This window comes from Papaver somniferum, unplaced genomic scaffold, assembly GCF_003573695.1.
Source record: "Papaver somniferum cultivar HN1 unplaced genomic scaffold, ASM357369v1 unplaced-scaffold_123, whole genome shotgun sequence".
Taxonomy (NCBI): Eukaryota; Viridiplantae; Streptophyta; class Magnoliopsida; order Ranunculales; family Papaveraceae; genus Papaver; species Papaver somniferum.
In genome coordinates, this window is record NW_020621381.1 from 3,775,452 (window position 1) to 3,780,217 (window position 4,766).

At 38.2% G+C, this 4,766-nt stretch overlaps 1 long non-coding RNA gene across 1 annotated transcript; it reads left to right on the plus strand.

Moving 5' to 3' along the window:
• The first annotated feature begins 1,216 nt into the window (after nt 1-1,216).
• On the plus strand, nt 1,217-2,705 carry LOC113331071. Its single transcript, XR_003350656.1, has 2 exons — nt 1,217-1,770; nt 2,125-2,705. It is a non-coding gene; the product is annotated as an uncharacterized LOC113331071 (long non-coding RNA).
• The last annotated feature ends 2,061 nt before the right edge of the window (nt 2,706-4,766 follow it).

The window sequence follows — 4,766 nt, forward strand, 5'->3', positions numbered from 1 at the left end:
ATTATGTCTTTATGCAAATATTGATAACAATGAACTTTTTGAGAAAATTTCGCAGTATTGATATTACTCTGATCCACTATTATGTGAAAGTACTGTATTTACTCCGAAAGTTTTCTTATGTTGAGTGATTTCCGGCTAAGTTAATCAATAAGATCTTTTTGTGGTTAATTTACTCGAGTTTACTGGATACAAATCCATGTGATTTGTTAACGTCCAAAGAAATCCTTCTTTTCTCGTAAAAGTAAGGTCGCTCATGTTGTTCTCTTGGGAATGACATCAAATGGGGGAAAGTTCTTAAATGAACTTGTGTTTAATTGCCATATATTTTTGGGGAGAGCGGTTGTGGAATAGTTGATGGTGGTTTTTATTATAGGGGGGAAACTATAAAAGTCTATCTACCTGACCCGACATCAGATGCGGTAGACATTGATATGTCCATATTCCGCAGGGAATTTGGAGAATATATCAAAATCGGATGAGTGCATATGTATCTCTTCATATTATATTGAAACTCAAGCTCCTAGATGAATTGTTTACTAGTATAGAGCCTAATGAGTGTATAAGCTCCTAGCTGCATTACTCACTAATGTCTGAGCCTGCCGAGTATTTTTCCTATGCTATGTTCCCCGGATGAACCCTTAATATTGATATGGCATGACAATTTGTGTTCACTCGCAGCAGATTAGCACGAATTTCCAAGTATCAAGGTTAAGGTCCTTGCATAAAAGTACTCAATAGGAAAGCATACTGCTCTCTGGCAATAAACTTAAAGAACTCTGTGTCAACACATAGAATTTAATCAATTTTATGATAATCCACAAGATTCATATGTTACCCTGACTGATTTGCAAAAATTAGGGTTTTGCGTTGTAAGAACCCTCAAGTTTGTCAACGCTATTAGACCGGTCAAGTGTCGAATTAGCCGATAATAACTCGATTAAATTAACACGAACGTTAATTCATAGGAATTAATCTAATAACGAACTAGATACGAAACTAGCATCACTAGATAGATCTCGAAAAATTATGCGAAATGGACTACTCGAACGTGCCAATCGGACACCGGATGAAGAAGATATCTTTGAATGGGTATGAATGGTAAAATGGTAATTTTGGATTTTACCCTGGTGGATGCACGTGTCGAAGCACGTGGGTATCTCAACAATTTGGTCGGCCTTATCTACCCGATTTAAAGGATAAACACGTATCCCTTTTCTTTTCTCTCTTCTCTCTTATCCTCCTTCTCGTTTCTTTCTCCTTCTCGTTTCTTTCTTCTTCTCTTCTTCCTATTCTCGCCTGCGAGAGAGCGCTGAGAGTGGTGAGTGGGAATTGATTGATGAAAATTAGGTAGTGATGCTATACAGATGTTGAAGGTGGTGGTGCTGCTGTGAATTCGGAAGAGAACAACTAGGAATCGAAGATATAAATCAGTTAGGGTTTGTAATACTCGTTAATTGAATTCGTATGGAATTGATAGGGTACTTAGGTTGCTTCTAGAGAAGGATCACAAGGTTTGTGGTTTAATTGAATCTTAGCAATTGTCTCAGTGTTGAATCGAATAATTAGGGTTTCATATGATAATACTCAAAAGAGGTTTAAAAGATTGAATTGAGGTTTTCAGGGATGGATTGGAGATGGGTATGATTGGTATGAAGATTATAGTTATGTATTGAACCTGAATTGGGAAATAGAGGTGATTGTGAATAAACTAGGGTTGCAGAGAATCTGTGGTGGTGATGGGGATTTGGATGCTGAAGGAAATTACTTGAGGTAATTGTTCAGAGTTAATTTAGTAAAGCTATTGATTTATATTGATTATATGTGGTTGATAATTGAATTAAGATCTGCGGTAGATGTGTTGGGCATGGAATTGAACTGTGTGGATTTGTGGTTCTAAAATGGTTGAGTTATGATAGTTTATTGTGATAAATGAAGTATCTAGTTAAGTTTGTAGTGTTGTTGATGTTGTTTGAGTTGAAATGTTTTGGGAGTTAGAATTGTAATTTGTGTAGACTTGTAGTTGTTGGATACAGAACAGAGTTGAGAAGTTTCATTTGGGGAAAGACTAGTGGCTCGAGAAGTACGAACTGAACTTAGTACTGGAACTGTATTTTTGTGTTGTAGGATGCAGTAAGGAGCCAGGAGTGATGATTATGCTGAAGGGATGTTGATAATGCGCATTGAATGAATTTAAGGATGTAGATGCATTAGTAACACAGTCTTAATGTGCAGGTAGAGTGGGTATGGAAATGAAGTTGAGTGTAGTTGTGGTGGTAGTCTGAGATAATGGATCATTATGACAGTTGAGTTGTTGTGAATGCATAGGTGAATGAGATGATGCTAATGGTCAAGGTTTGATAAAATACAAGATTCTGGAGATGCTAATACAATTGAGATTGATATAGATTGGGTGGATATGCACTTTGATTTATGCTCAGCTGACATTGGTGGTGTTTGTAATGAAATGAGATACAAGTGTAAGTAAGGGATTTAGTGGTTGTGTTGATCTGAACTCGAGTGTGCTTGTGATATGTAGAGCAGAAGTTGATTGTAATGCTGTTAGCAGTGACATTAGTAAAAGCCTGCAATGCAGAGCAAGGTAAACTCAGTTTACTTTTGTAATTAAGATTTGAAGTCTATTTAAGTTAAGTGTTTGAGTTGCTCTTGTTTTGTTAATAAAAGTGTTGAACCAATGGTTTAGACTATTAGTCATCGCACTCAGATTATGTTCTTAGCTGACTTGACCTTGTACTTCTGACTCTGTCAATCTGAGTGACTTACACTTGTTAGCCTGAGTTGAATCGGTCTGACTCAGTGACCAGACCAGTTGACCCTTGACTGAACTCGTTGACTTGACTGTTGGTTGACCTTGATGTTGACTGTACGTTGACCCCGTTGACTGTTAGTGGACAGATGGACCAGGCCTTAGTTTAATGGGCTGGCTTAGTGGTTTTGGGCTTTATGCCAGAATTCTCAATTAGTGTTATTGGACTCTTATGGTCCGAATTAGACTTTGACTTCTTCTACAAAGTTGTGCATATTCATAAGACTGAGCTAATAGACTATAGAATCAACCTAATTGAATTAGTAGACCCTTAGATGAGTTAAAGAATTAAATTAAAGGTGTATAACAATAAATGGGCCTAGAAGTATTAGTTAGACTTGTATGATTCTTGTGTAAGCCATTTTAGCTAGTTTCTTAGACTTCTTGTGTGATTAACAGTTAGTTTATATTAACAACGATCGATTCAAAGGATGAACCAGTGGATCGTGGATCTAGAGGTAGGCGTGGCTTGTCATCAAAAGAGGTAGAAATACATTTAACTCTTTTGAAACCATTGTTGTTCCTTTTACAAAAGTTTTTTTTTTTTCAAACTCATGTATTTATTGTCTGTGCATTTCATGCTTTGTTTAATTTGTATTTTGATAGTTCTGTTGATTCTTTTAATCTTTCCATGGATTGGAAAGGACTTGTAATGTTTTGTTGTCGTCATGAATTGTTATGGGAAATAAGAATTTCCACCTGTGGTATATAGGATACGCTCCTTCACTTTTATACCTAAAGCTTTTATGATATATTGGTCGGCAGTTTGCGAGTTCGGAATTATCGACATCAATACTTACGATTAGGTGTGGATTTGCGAGTTCGGAATTGCACAACCATAGTATACATTGTTTGAAGAAGGAGTTTCTCCATATACATGCTTGTTTGTTACAGTGACTTGGTCACTTTTAATGTTCGGGAAAGCATGTATTGTTTTCCAAAGTTGAATGTTATTCCTACCGGGCACCCCTTTTAGGGATGATGTGCTCACCCATTCCCACTTTCAGTTTCAGAGATAGATCAGAGTTGCGCAGCGAAAGCTTCGAGGAGTTGAGTCCGATTGTTAGATTATTTCGGCTATGTTTATTATGTTGCATATTATATTCGAAAACCAAATGACTATTGTATATGTATCATTTGAGAAGAGTTTCTTGTATATATATATTTCTGAGCGGGGCTAGTTTTGGGTTAAGTTTGTTGCAGATTTCTTATTTGAATGCTTAAGTAAATGATTTAGATTCTTGGTGCCTCTTTATTTTAGTTAATCTCTTGGATTAGTCAGCTGCTAGCTTTGGGGGCGCTACATGCGCCCTGCGCAGTATAATAGACTTTGTATGTCGAAATTAAGCTTAGGCAAACTAGGAAATTAATCCGCCATGGATTAGTAGGTGCAAAATCCTACCCACAATCAGAAAACAAGGAATAAAGGAGCTGCGGAATATGAGCAGCAACAAATGGAGGTATGGCCATGCCATAGGCCAGCCGGCGCCACTTGCAAGTGGCAACACCCTATGATGCTCGATCGGCCCTTATTTCCCGTCGACCAATCAGGTCGCCTTAAACCTGCCACACACACATGAGTTATGTCTGAGCCCATACTTGCCGGCCCTATTTCCCATCGACCAATCAGGTCGCTTTAAATCCGTCACGCACACACTAAAAGTGTGGCCACGCCCATGCTTGGCCAGCCCCTTTTTTTAATCGACCAATCAGGTCGCTCTAAACCTGCAACAGTATTAAAGGAGAAAAAATTGCGCCAGTTGGTCACAATGCCGAATTGGCTTTCCAAAATCCGCGCCAACATGCTAATTGGTATGCCAAACATGTCAAACGTGCCATTCCGCTCCGGCATGCTAGTGACATGCCAAACATGCCATGCCGTGTCAATGCACTAAACGTGCATGCCAAACATGCTAAACGTGCCACTTTGCCACAACAACAT